Source organism: Microcebus murinus, unplaced genomic scaffold, assembly GCF_040939455.1.
Source record: "Microcebus murinus isolate Inina unplaced genomic scaffold, M.murinus_Inina_mat1.0 scaf046_hap2_Mmur4.0, whole genome shotgun sequence".
Taxonomy (NCBI): Eukaryota; Metazoa; Chordata; class Mammalia; order Primates; family Cheirogaleidae; genus Microcebus; species Microcebus murinus.
This window is the reverse complement of record NW_027438992.1, coordinates 99,404-112,523: the sequence shown is the minus strand read 5'-3', so window position 1 is coordinate 112,523 and position 13,120 is coordinate 99,404. Positions and strand designations below refer to the sequence as shown.

At 63.8% G+C, this 13,120-nt stretch overlaps 4 non-coding genes across 4 annotated transcripts; all 4 read right to left on the bottom strand.

Annotated features, from left to right (window-relative positions):
* Positions 1-1,375: 1,375 nt before the first annotated feature.
* Positions 1,376-1,494, bottom strand: LOC142868897 (5S ribosomal RNA). The gene has a single exon (XR_012917756.1). It is a non-coding gene; the product is annotated as a 5S ribosomal RNA (ribosomal RNA).
* A 3,507-nt stretch (positions 1,495-5,001) lies between these two features.
* Positions 5,002-5,120, bottom strand: LOC142868892 (5S ribosomal RNA). The gene has a single exon (XR_012917751.1). It is a non-coding gene; the product is annotated as a 5S ribosomal RNA (ribosomal RNA).
* A 3,504-nt stretch (positions 5,121-8,624) lies between these two features.
* LOC142868891 (5S ribosomal RNA) lies at positions 8,625-8,743 on the bottom strand. The gene has a single exon (XR_012917750.1). It is a non-coding gene; the product is annotated as a 5S ribosomal RNA (ribosomal RNA).
* Positions 8,744-12,249: 3,506 nt separating this feature from the next.
* LOC142868890 (5S ribosomal RNA) lies at positions 12,250-12,368 on the bottom strand. Its single transcript, XR_012917749.1, has one exon. It is a non-coding gene; the product is annotated as a 5S ribosomal RNA (ribosomal RNA).
* Between the last annotated feature and the right edge of the window lie 752 nt (positions 12,369-13,120).

Below are 13,120 nucleotides of genomic sequence, written 5' to 3'. Positions count from 1 at the left end.
GCACGTCCCCCGCAGGCCACTTAGCGACGGCCGCCGGCCGGCGGACGGTTGGGTGGCGCGAGACGCTGCGGCCGCCCTGCTACCGGGTTCCTGGGAGGGCGTCCTGGAACCAGCGTCCACACCAAGCCCTTGGAAGGCCCAGGCGACGGAGGAGCCCCGTCAGGCAGGGGCCGAGGACGGTGACGGCCCGGGCGGGGAGGAGCGTGTCAGGCAGGGGCAGAGGACGGTGACAGGTGACAGGCCGGGCGGGAAGGAGTCAGTCAGGCAGGGGCCGAGGAGGAGACGGGGCTGGGTAAGGGTTAGGGTTAGAGTCAGGGCACAAGTCACAATCGCAAAGACCTGGAAGCGACCCGAGTGCCCATCGACCCACGAGTGCGTAAATGAAATGTGGCGCGTGGACACCACGGAGTGCTATTCAGCTAGGAGGAGCAGCGGTGAGAGGGCACCTCTCGTGGTTCTCCTGGCCAGAGCTGGAACCCGTTCCAGTAAGCCAGGTAGCCCAAGAATGGACACACGAGCACCACGTGCTCGCGCTCACCAGCAAATGGGTACGAACCGACGGACACCCAAGTGGACACAGAGGAATCACCTTCATCGGGTGGGTGTCGGGCGGGTGGGGGGAGGGGATGGGCATACACCTCCATTAGGAATGGGGTGGGTGCGCACCGACTGGGGGATGGGCGCACTTGAGGCTCTGACCCGAGGGGGGAGGCTGGGAGAGGGCAACGTACCCGACCTTAACATTGGTACCCCCACAATACGCTGGAACAACATCAGAGGTTAATGAATAAGAACACAGGGGGGAGGGGGGCACGGGCAACACATGTCACCTTAATACTTGGACTCCCATCATCTGCTTGAAAAGAGAGAGAAAAGAAAATGCAATCATAGAGATAAGAGACACTTTTTAAACATAATGAATCCGAAGAGAAAAGTAAAAGGAGGCCTGTGGGGCAGGTCTGGGTGTGACTCCGGATCCCCCAACATCAGGTGCCACCACCAAAGATTCCTACGTGTAGCCCATAGAACCCCAAAAGCAACGGGACGAGTTCTGGTCACATACTCCCTCAAAATGACATCCTGGCCTTCTTCTGGAACTCCCTCCCCTCTCAGACTCTCAAGGTTTCCTCCAGCGTGTCGGTTCCCACGGAGCAGACCTTTGGTCTGAGACCTGACAGTCCAGAAGCCACGCATGCTGCCGCGTGACGGCGGTGTCGCGGCTTGGGACAAGAGGAGGCCCCACGGTGCGGGCTGGGGCGCCAGGCACCGCGGCGGGCGCTGAGGGTGGGGGTGACCCCCGCCCCGGGCCGCCGCCTCGCTCCCAGAGAGGGGACAGAACAAGAGGCAAAACAAAAAAAAAAAAAAAAAAAAAAGAAGCCTACGGCACCCGGTATTCCCAGGCGGTCTCCCATCCAAGTACTAACCAGGCCCGACCCTGCTTAGCTTCCGAGACCACACGAGATCGGGCGCGTTCAGGGTGGTGTGGCCCTAGACGGCGGAGGGCGCCCCTGCCCCGCTCAAGAAGCCGAGCCTCTCTGCGCTTTCCCGCCGCCTCCTCCCGCCCCAGGCCCCGCGCCGGCGCTGACCCGCACCGGGCGGGCCTGTTGAGTTCACCGGCCGGGTCCGGCGGGCTCCGAGGGACGGGGGTGACAGGCGGGGTGGGGCGGGGCGGGCAGGGAGCGGCGGGCCGGGGTGGGGGGCTGTCTCTCTATACACACACACACACACACACACACACTCACACTCACACTCACTCACTCACACTCACACAAGATGCGCCTCCACGGCTGGACTCGCCAAGGTGGAGACCTTCCAGCCCCCTTCCTCTCCTCGCCTGGCCCACCCCCAGCTCGTGGCCGCCCCCGCCGCCGCCGCCGATTGCGCACGCGCGGGTCGCCCGCCCTTTGACCCCAGGCAGGGGCCGCCCTCCCCGACAACCCCTTTCAGCTGCGCCCCCCACCCTGTGGGTGGGCTGCCGCCTATTCCCCCGGGCCCGGGCTGGGGCACAGCGCATGGGGGAGGGGAGCGAGTGTATGGGGCGTCTCTCTCTCTCTCTAGGGATGTGTCCCATGGGTGGGGTGGCGTGGTTAGTGGGGCGCTGAAGAAATCAGTCCCCTCCATCTCCTACCTCTGGAAAACGCCCAAGCCCTTGGAGAACTGCCGGCAACGCGACCGTGGGGGCCGGGACCCTCCTCTGTGTCCTCCTGTGGCCCAGTCCAAGGGGCCTGGGCCTGGCCGGGGCTGCATTGGACCCCGACCCCCCTGGCGTGTGGACTCGCTAAAAATCGGCGATTAGATATTGGATTCCAGCTTCATTGAGGTCATTTCACTAATGAGTGCACCGGAAAGAGTTTCCTAATCCATCTGTGAGGGTGGCAACTGAAAGAGAATTTTAAAGCTGACAGAATAGGCGAGGAAAGGCATAGGAGATTTCCACACCCAGTAAGGAAGCCTTTCCCGAAATGGAAGAAAGAAACGAGCAAACAGAGACACCGGTAGCCCGCCAGGATCAGAGTCTGCCCCCGAGAGAAAGTACCCTGACCAGGTTCACCCGTGGGTGGGTGGCGAGCTAGCGGCATTCAGAAGAGCGAGGCCCGCAGTCTGTGCAGAAGACACCTGCACTCGGGTGTGTGTGGCGGCGCGATTCACAAGCAGCTCCAGATGTTAAGCCAAGGAGAAGCCAGGGAGTTCCCAACGCCCCAGGTGTCCTCAGCCCACGACTGGCTGCTGGGGGAATGCGAAGCCCGGCTCCTTGTCTCAGAGCGGGACAACCAGGAGGTGTGACGTACACCCCGGGGTTCCCAGGAGGATCAGGCTGAAGCTGGGACTTGGCCTGAAAGTGTCCCCTCGCACGGCCACCCCCTTCCCCTTCCTGCTCCTCTACTCCTGGTGCCCCTCCATCCAGGGGCCAGACCTTAAAGAGTCACCCGCAAGAGAATCCTGGTCCCAAAGGAGCCTTCTGGGGGACCCGTGCTGAGAGAGGTTGTGGGCATGGCCCGCTGGGGCTCTGCCCGACCCAGGGCTGAGAGATGCAACCTCCCAGCTCTGGGTCCCTGCAGGGGAAGCGTTGGCAAGCACAGGGCCAGTCCTCCAAAGGCCCAGGTGCAGGGAGCCCAGGCCAAGCAGCCTGTGGAAGAAGCCACCCCGGGAACACGACTGCAGGCCACGGCCCTTCCCACCTCCTCCTCCTCCTCCTCCTCCTGCTCCTCCACCCCCCCCGACCTCCCACCCCCACCCCCGACATGGCGCAGGGCTCAGAGACACCTCAGACACTTGCTACCCAAAGTGCAAAGGGCATCAGTTGCTCCTCCAAACCCCCCCCCCCGCCCAGCAGACCGCGTTGTCCAGCCAGCCCCCGGGCCTCCCTGAGGTGCCCAGCACAAAAGTGCAGACAACCACCGGACCCTCAATCTCAGTTTTCGGATGTTTTTGCCACTCTAAGGACCCGCAGGCCAGCTGGGCCATCTGGCAGGACAGAGAGCCCCGGAATCCGACGTGGAGAGCTGGGTGTACGTCCCCACGAGGAGGCGGTCCCCACCTCCGCGGCTCTCCCCTTGCGGGGGGGGGAAAAGCAGCCACGGGGCCTCAGAGAAGACACCAGGCTGGGCGCCCGCCCCACAGTGGGGGCACGTCCCCCGCAGGCCACTTAGCGACGGCCGCCGGCCGGCGGACGGTTGGGTGGCGCGAGACGCTGCGGCCGCCCTGCTACCGGGTTCCTGGGAGGGCGTCCTGGAACCAGCGTCCACACCAAGCCCTTGGAAGGCCCAGGCGACGGAGGAGCCCCGTCAGGCAGGGGCCGAGGACGGTGACGGCCCGGGCGGGGAGGAGCGTGTCAGGCAGGGGCAGAGGACGGTGACAGGTGACAGGCCGGGCGGGAAGGAGTCAGTCAGGCAGGGGCCGAGGAGGAGACGGGGCTGGGTAAGGGTTAGGGTTAGAGTCAGGGCACAAGTCACAATCGCAAAGACCTGGAAGCGACCCGAGTGCCCATCGACCCACGAGTGCGTAAATGAAATGTGGCGCGTGGACACCACGGAGTGCTATTCAGCTAGGAGGAGCAGCGGTGAGAGGGCACCTCTCGTGGTTCTCCTGGCCAGAGCTGGAACCCGTTCCAGTAAGCCAGGTAGCCCAAGAATGGACACACGAGCACCACGTGCTCGCGCTCACCAGCAAATGGGTACGAACCGACGGACACCCAAGTGGACACAGAGGAATCACCTTCATCGGGTGGGTGTCGGGCGGGTGGGGGGAGGGGATGGGCATACACCTCCATTAGGAATGGGGTGGGTGCGCACCGACTGGGGGATGGGCGCACTTGAGGCTCTGACCCGAGGGGGGAGGCTGGGAGAGGGCAACGTACCCGACCTTAACATTGGTACCCCCACAATACGCTGGAACAACATCAGAGGTTAATGAATAAGAACACAGGGGGGAGGGGGGCACGGGCAACACATGTCACCTTAATACTTGGACTCCCATCATCTGCTTGAAAAGAGAGAGAAAAGAAAATGCAATCATAGAGATAAGAGACACTTTTTAAACATAATGAATCCGAAGAGAAAAGTAAAAGGAGGCCTGTGGGGCAGGTCTGGGTGTGACTCCGGATCCCCCAACATCAGGTGCCACCACCAAAGATTCCTACGTGTAGCCCATAGAACCCCAAAAGCAACGGGACGAGTTCTGGTCACATACTCCCTCAAAATGACATCCTGGCCTTCTTCTGGAACTCCCTCCCCTCTCAGACTCTCAAGGTTTCCTCCAGCGTGTCGGTTCCCACGGAGCAGACCTTTGGTCTGAGACCTGACAGTCCAGAAGCCACGCATGCTGCCGCGTGACGGCGGTGTCGCGGCTTGGGACAAGAGGAGGCCCCACGGTGCGGGCTGGGGCGCCAGGCACCGCGGCGGGCGCTGAGGGTGGGGGTGACCCCCGCCCCGGGCCGCCGCCTCGCTCCCAGAGAGGGGACAGAACAAGAGGCAAAACAAAAAAAAAAAAAAAAAAAAAAGAAGCCTACGGCACCCGGTATTCCCAGGCGGTCTCCCATCCAAGTACTAACCAGGCCCGACCCTGCTTAGCTTCCGAGACCAGACGAGATCGGGCGCGTTCAGGGTGGTGTGGCCCTAGACGGCGGAGGGCGCCCCTGCCCCGCTCAAGAAGCCGAGCCTCTCTGCGCTTCCCCGCCGCCTCCTCCCGCCCCAGGCCCCGCGCCGGCGCTGACCCGCACCGGGCGGGCCTGTTGAGTTCACCGGCCGGGTCCGGCGGGCTCCGAGGGACGGGGGTGACAGGCGGGGTGGGGCGGGGCGGGCAGGGAGCGGCGGGCCGGGGTGGGGGGCTGTCTCTCTATACACACACACACACACACACACACACTCACACTCACACTCACTCACTCACACTCACACAAGATGCGCCTCCACGGCTGGACTCGCCAAGGTGGAGACCTTCCAGCCCCCTTCCTCTCCTCGCCTGGCCCACCCCCAGCTCGTGGCCGCCCCCGCCGCCGCCGCCGATTGCGCACGCGCGGGTCGCCCGCCCTTTGACCCCAGGCAGGGGCCGCCCTCCCCGACAACCCCTTTCAGCTGCGCCCCCCACCCTGTGGGTGGGCTGCCGCCTATTCCCCCGGGCCCGGGCTGGGGCACAGCGCATGGGGGAGGGGAGCGAGTGTATGGGGCGTCTCTCTCTCTCTCTAGGGATGTGTCCCATGGGTGGGGTGGCGTGGTTAGTGGGGCGCTGAAGAAATCAGTCCCCTCCATCTCCTACCTCTGGAAAACGCCCAAGCCCTTGGAGAACTGCCGGCAACGCGACCGTGGGGGCCGGGACCCTCCTCTGTGTCCTCCTGTGGCCCAGTCCAAGGGGCCTGGGCCTGGCCGGGGCTGCATTGGACCCCGACCCCCCTGGCGTGTGGACTCGCTAAAAATCGGCGATTAGATATTGGATTCCAGCTTCATTGAGGTCATTTCACTAATGAGTGCACCGGAAAGAGTTTCCTAATCCATCTGTGAGGGTGGCAACTGAAAGAGAATTTTAAAGCTGACAGAATAGGCGAGGAAAGGCATAGGAGATTTCCACACCCAGTAAGGAAGCCTTTCCCGAAATGGAAGAAAGAAACGAGCAAACAGAGACACCGGTAGCCCGCCAGGATCAGAGTCTGCCCCCGAGAGAAAGTACCCTGACCAGGTTCACCCGTGGGTGGGTGGCGAGCTAGCGGCATTCAGAAGAGCGAGGCCCGCAGTCTGTGCAGAAGACACCTGCACTCGGGTGTGTGTGGCGGCGCGATTCACAAGCAGCTCCAGATGTTAAGCCAAGGAGAAGCCAGGGAGTTCCCAACGCCCCAGGTGTCCTCAGCCCACGACTGGCTGCTGGGGGAATGCGAAGCCCGGCTCCTTGTCTCAGAGCGGGACAACCAGGAGGTGTGACGTACACCCCGGGGTTCCCAGGAGGATCAGGCTGAAGCTGGGACTTGGCCTGAAAGTGTCCCCTCGCACGGCCACCCCCTTCCCCTTCCTGCTCCTCTACTCCTGGTGCCCCTCCATCCAGGGGCCAGACCTTAAAGAGTCACCCGCAAGAGAATCCTGGTCCCAAAGGAGCCTTCTGGGGGACCCGTGCTGAGAGAGGTTGTGGGCATGGCCCGCTGGGGCTCTGCCCGACCCAGGGCTGAGAGATGCAACCTCCCAGCTCTGGGTCCCTGCAGGGGAAACGTTGGCAAGCACAGGGCCAGTCCTCCAAAGGCCCAGGTGCAGGGAGCCCAGGCCAAGCAGCCTGTGGAAGAAGCCACCCCGGGAACACGACTGCAGGCCACGGCCCTTCCCACCTCCTCCTCCTCCTCCTCCTCCTGCTCCTCCACCCCCCCCGACCTCCCACCCCCACCCCCGACATGGCGCAGGGCTCAGAGACACCTCAGACACTTGCTACCCAAAGTGCAAAGGGCATCAGTTGCTCCTCCAAACCCCCCCCCCCGCCCAGCAGACCGCGTTGTCCAGCCAGCCCCGGGCCTCCCTGAGGTGCCCAGCACAAAAGTGCAGACAACCACCGGACCCTCAATCTCAGTTTTCGGATGTTTTTGCCACTCTAAGGACCCGCAGGCCAGCTGGGCCATCTGGCAGGACAGAGAGCCCCGGAATCCGACGTGGAGAGCTGGGTGTACGTCCCCACGAGGAGGCGGTCCCCACCTCCGCGGCTCTCCCCTTGCGGGGGGGGAAAAGCAGCCACGGGGCCTCAGAGAAGACACCAGGCTGGGCGCCCGCCCCACAGTGGGGCACGTCCCCCGCAGGCCACTTAGCGACGGCCGCCGGCCGGCGGACGGTTGGGTGGCGCGAGACGCTGCGGCCGCCCTGCTACCGGGTTCCTGGGAGGGCGTCCTGGAACCAGCGTCCACACCAAGCCCTTGGAAGGCCCAGGCGACGGAGGAGCCCCGTCAGGCAGGGGCCGAGGACGGTGACGGCCCGGGCGGGGAGGAGCGTGTCAGGCAGGGGCAGAGGACGGTGACAGGTGACAGGCCGGGCGGGAAGGAGTCAGTCAGGCAGGGGCCGAGGAGGAGACGGGGCTGGGTAAGGGTTAGGGTTAGAGTCAGGGCACAAGTCACAATCGCAAAGACCTGGAAGCGACCCGAGTGCCCATCGACCCACGAGTGCGTAAATGAAATGTGGCGCGTGGACACCACGGAGTGCTATTCAGCTAGGAGGAGCAGCGGTGAGAGGGCACCTCTCGTGGTTCTCCTGGCCAGAGCTGGAACCCGTTCCAGTAAGCCAGGTAGCCCAAGAATGGACACACGAGCACCACGTGCTCGCGCTCACCAGCAAATGGGTACGAACCGACGGACACCCAAGTGGACACAGAGGAATCACCTTCATCGGGTGGGTGTCGGGCGGGTGGGGGGAGGGGATGGGCATACACCTCCATTAGGAATGGGGTGGGTGCGCACCGACTGGGGGATGGGCGCACTTGAGGCTCTGACCCGAGGGGGGAGGCTGGGAGAGGGCAACGTACCCGACCTTAACATTGGTACCCCCACAATACGCTGGAACAACATCAGAGGTTAATGAATAAGAACACAGGGGGGAGGGGGGCACGGGCAACACATGTCACCTTAATACTTGGACTCCCATCATCTGCTTGAAAAGAGAGAGAAAAGAAAATGCAATCATAGAGATAAGAGACACTTTTTAAACATAATGAATCCGAAGAGAAAAGTAAAAGGAGGCCTGTGGGGCAGGTCTGGGTGTGACTCCGGATCCCCCAACATCAGGTGCCACCACCAAAGATTCCTACGTGTAGCCCATAGAACCCCAAAAGCAACGGGACGAGTTCTGGTCACATACTCCCTCAAAATGACATCCTGGCCTTCTTCTGGAACTCCCTCCCCTCTCAGACTCTCAAGGTTTCCTCCAGCGTGTCGGTTCCCACGGAGCAGACCTTTGGTCTGAGACCTGACAGTCCAGAAGCCACGCATGCTGCCGCGTGACGGCGGTGTCGCGGCTTGGGACAAGAGGAGGCCCCACGGTGCGGGCTGGGGCGCCAGGCACCGCGGCGGGCGCTGAGGGTGGGGGTGACCCCCGCCCCGGGCCGCCGCCTCGCTCCCAGAGAGGGGACAGAACAAGAGGCAAAACAAAAAAAAAAAAAAAAAAAAAAGAAGCCTACGGCACCCGGTATTCCCAGGCGGTCTCCCATCCAAGTACTAACCAGGCCCGACCCTGCTTAGCTTCCGAGACCAGACGAGATCGGGCGCGTTCAGGGTGGTGTGGCCCTAGACGGCGGAGGGCGCCCCTGCCCCGCTCAAGAAGCCGAGCCTCTCTGCGCTTCCCCGCCGCCTCCTCCCGCCCCAGGCCCCGCGCCGGCGCTGACCCGCACCGGGCGGGCCTGTTGAGTTCACCGGCCGGGTCCGGCGGGCTCCGAGGGACGGGGGTGACAGGCGGGGTGGGGCGGGGCGGGCAGGGAGCGGCGGGCCGGGGTGGGGGGCTGTCTCTCTATACACACACACACACACACACACACACTCACACTCACACTCACTCACTCACACTCACACAAGATGCGCCTCCACGGCTGGACTCGCCAAGGTGGAGACCTTCCAGCCCCCTTCCTCTCCTCGCCTGGCCCACCCCCAGCTCGTGGCCGCCCCCGCCGCCGCCGCCGATTGCGCACGCGCGGGTCGCCCGCCCTTTGACCCCAGGCAGGGGCCGCCCTCCCCGACAACCCCTTTCAGCTGCGCCCCCCACCCTGTGGGTGGGCTGCCGCCTATTCCCCCGGGCCCGGGCTGGGGCACAGCGCATGGGGGAGGGGAGCGAGTGTATGGGGCGTCTCTCTCTCTCTCTAGGGATGTGTCCCATGGGTGGGGTGGCGTGGTTAGTGGGGCGCTGAAGAAATCAGTCCCCTCCATCTCCTACCTCTGGAAAACGCCCAAGCCCTTGGAGAACTGCCGGCAACGCGACCGTGGGGGCCGGGACCCTCCTCTGTGTCCTCCTGTGGCCCAGTCCAAGGGGCCTGGGCCTGGCCGGGGCTGCATTGGACCCCGACCCCCCTGGCGTGTGGACTCGCTAAAAATCGGCGATTAGATATTGGATTCCAGCTTCATTGAGGTCATTTCACTAATGAGTGCACCGGAAAGAGTTTCCTAATCCATCTGTGAGGGTGGCAACTGAAAGAGAATTTTAAAGCTGACAGAATAGGCGAGGAAAGGCATAGGAGATTTCCACACCCAGTAAGGAAGCCTTTCCCGAAATGGAAGAAAGAAACGAGCAAACAGAGACACCGGTAGCCCGCCAGGATCAGAGTCTGCCCCCGAGAGAAAGTACCCTGACCAGGTTCACCCGTGGGTGGGTGGCGAGCTAGCGGCATTCAGAAGAGCGAGGCCCGCAGTCTGTGCAGAAGACACCTGCACTCGGGTGTGTGTGGCGGCGCGATTCCCAAGCAGCTCCAGATGTTAAGCCAAGGAGAAGCCAGGGAGTTCCCAACGCCCCAGGTGTCCTCAGCCCACGACTGGCTGCTGGGGGAATGCGAAGCCCGGCTCCTTGTCTCAGAGCGGGACAACCAGGAGGTGTGACGTACACCCCGGGGTTCCCAGGAGGATCAGGCTGAAGCTGGGACTTGGCCTGAAAGTGTCCCCTCGCACGGCCACCCCCTTCCCCTTCCTGCTCCTCTACTCCTGGTGCCCCTCCATCCAGGGGCCAGACCTTAAAGAGTCACCCGCAAGAGAATCCTGGTCCCAAAGGAGCCTTCTGGGGGACCCGTGCTGAGAGAGGTTGTGGGCATGGCCCGCTGGGGCTCTGCCCGACCCAGGGCTGAGAGATGCAACCTCCCAGCTCTGGGTCCCTGCAGGGGAAGCGTTGGCAAGCACAGGGCCAGTCCTCCAAAGGCCCAGGTGCAGGGAGCCCAGGCCAAGCAGCCTGTGGAAGAAGCCACCCCGGGAACACGACTGCAGGCCACGGCCCTTCCCACCTCCTCCTCCTCCTCCTCCTCCTGCTCCTCCACCCCCCCCGACCTCCCACCCCCACCCCCGACATGGCGCAGGGCTCAGAGACACCTCAGACACTTGCTAACCAAAGTGCAAAGGGCATCAGTTGCTCCTCCAAACCCCCCCCCCCGCCCAGCAGACCGCGTTGTCCAGCCAGCCCCGGGCCTCCCTGAGGTGCCCAGCACAAAAGTGCAGACAACCACCGGACCCTCAATCTCAGTTTTCGGATGTTTTTGCCACTCTAAGGACCCGCAGGCCAGCTGGGCCATCTGGCAGGACAGAGAGCCCCGGAATCCGACGTGGAGAGCTGGGTGTACGTCCCCACGAGGAGGCGGTCCCCACCTCCGCGGCTCTCCCCTTGCGGGGGGGGGAAAAGCAGCCACGGGGCCTCAGAGAAGACACCAGGCTGGGCGCCCGCCCCACAGTGGGGGCACGTCCCCCGCAGGCCACTTAGCGACGGCCGCCGGCCGGCGGACGGTTGGGTGGCGCGAGACGCTGCGGCCGCCCTGCTACCGGGTTCCTGGGAGGGCGTCCTGGAACCAGCGTCCACACCAAGCCCTTGGAAGGCCCAGGCGACGGAGGAGCCCCGTCAGGCAGGGGCCGAGGACGGTGACGGCCCGGGCGGGGAGGAGCGTGTCAGGCAGGGGCAGAGGACGGTGACAGGTGACAGGCCGGGCGGGAAGGAGTCAGTCAGGCAGGGGCCGAGGAGGAGACGGGGCTGGGTAAGGGTTAGGGTTAGAGTCAGGGCACAAGTCACAATCGCAAAGACCTGGAAGCGACCCGAGTGCCCATCGACCCACGAGTGCGTAAATGAAATGTGGCGCGTGGACACCACGGAGTGCTATTCAGCTAGGAGGAGCAGCGGTGAGAGGGCACCTCTCGTGGTTCTCCTGGCCAGAGCTGGAACCCGTTCCAGTAAGCCAGGTAGCCCAAGAATGGACACACGAGCACCACGTGCTCGCGCTCACCAGCAAATGGGTACGAACCGACGGACACCCAAGTGGACACAGAGGAATCACCTTCATCGGGTGGGTGTCGGGCGGGTGGGGGGAGGGGATGGGCATACACCTCCATTAGGAATGGGGTGGGTGCGCACCGACTGGGGGATGGGCGCACTTGAGGCTCTGACCCGAGGGGGGAGGCTGGGAGAGGGCAACGTACCCGACCTTAACATTGGTACCCCCACAATACGCTGGAACAACATCAGAGGTTAATGAATAAGAACACAGGGGGGAGGGGGGCACGGGCAACACATGTCACCTTAATACTTGGACTCCCATCATCTGCTTGAAAAGAGAGAGAAAAGAAAATGCAATCATAGAGATAAGAGACACTTTTTAAACATAATGAATCCGAAGAGAAAAGTAAAAGGAGGCCTGTGGGGCAGGTCTGGGTGTGACTCCGGATCCCCCAACATCAGGTGCCACCACCAAAGATTCCTACGTGTAGCCCATAGAACCCCAAAAGCAACGGGACGAGTTCTGGTCACATACTCCCTCAAAATGACATCCTGGCCTTCTTCTGGAACTCCCTCCCCTCTCAGACTCTCAAGGTTTCCTCCAGCGTGTCGGTTCCCACGGAGCAGACCTTTGGTCTGAGACCTGACAGTCCAGAAGCCACGCATGCTGCCGCGTGACGGCGGTGTCGCGGCTTGGGACAAGAGGAGGCCCCACGGTGCGGGCTGGGGCGCCAGGCACCGCGGCGGGCGCTGAGGGTGGGGGTGACCCCCGCCCCGGGCCGCCGCCTCGCTCCCAGAGAGGGGACAGAACAAGAGGCAAAACAAAAAAAAAAAAAAAAAAAAAAGAAGCCTACGGCACCCGGTATTCCCAGGCGGTCTCCCATCCAAGTACTAACCAGGCCCGACCCTGCTTAGCTTCCGAGACCAGACGAGATCGGGCGCGTTCAGGGTGGTGTGGCCCTAGACGGCGGAGGGCGCCCCTGCCCCGCTCAAGAAGCCGAGCCTCTCTGCGCTTTCCCGCCGCCTCCTCCCGCCCCAGGCCCCGCGCCGGCGCTGACCCGCACCGGGCGGGCCTGTTGAGTTCACCGGCCGGGTCCGGCGGGCTCCGAGGGACGGGGGTGACAGGCGGGGTGGGGCGGGGCGGGCAGGGAGCGGCGGGCCGGGGTGGGGGGCTGTCTCTCTATACACACACACACACACACACACACACTCACACTCACACTCACTCACTCACACTCACACAAGATGCGCCTCCACGGCTGGACTCGCCAAGGTGGAGACCTTCCAGCCCCCTTCCTCTCCTCGCCTGGCCCACCCCCAGCTCGTGGCCGCCCCCGCCGCCGCCGCCGATTGCGCACGCGCGGGTCGCCCGCCCTTTGACCCCAGGCAGGGGCCGCCCTCCCCGACAACCCCTTTCAGCTGCGCCCCCCACCCTGTGGGTGGGCTGCCGCCTATTCCCCCGGGCCCGGGCTGGGGCACAGCGCATGGGGGAGGGGAGCGAGTGTATGGGGCGTCTCTCTCTCTCTCTAGGGATGTGTCCCATGGGTGGGGTGGCGTGGTTAGTGGGGCGCTGAAGAAATCAGTCCCCTCCATCTCCTACCTCTGGAAAACGCCCAAGCCCTTGGAGAACTGCCGGCAACGCGACCGTGGGGGCCGGGACCCTCCTCTGTGTCCTCCTGTGGCCCAGTCCAAGGGGCCTGGGCCTGGCCGGGGCTGCA